Genomic DNA, 365 nt, shown 5'->3' on the forward strand with positions numbered 1-365 from the left:
CGCAAAGAAAACAACAAAACATCCCTTAAACCTAGGCACGTGGGATGGAAAAACAAACGGAACACGAAAAAAAAAAGAAACAGATCTACAGGCGACAAGTCGACGAGAAGTTACAACGAACTGAATGCGATCTAATCGGGATGATAAGAAGTAGTAGGAAGGATAAGCGATGTGAGAGAGATAGGGCGAGGGAGTGAGTGTAAGATCGCGCGCTTCCACACGCTAAAACGGGGGAGAGTTGTGCGAGATATCAGAGCCTACACAATGTGTAAAATGGCGTCACAGCAGTAGGTAGAGGAGGGGGAGTCCGTTAAGGCTGATGGTGGAGGTGCGCGTGCAGAAGTAACCAACTATTTATTTCTTGA

Source organism: Anopheles moucheti, chromosome X (assembly GCF_943734755.1).
Source record: "Anopheles moucheti chromosome X, idAnoMoucSN_F20_07, whole genome shotgun sequence".
Lineage (NCBI taxonomy): Eukaryota > Metazoa > Arthropoda > Insecta > Diptera > Culicidae > Anopheles > Anopheles moucheti.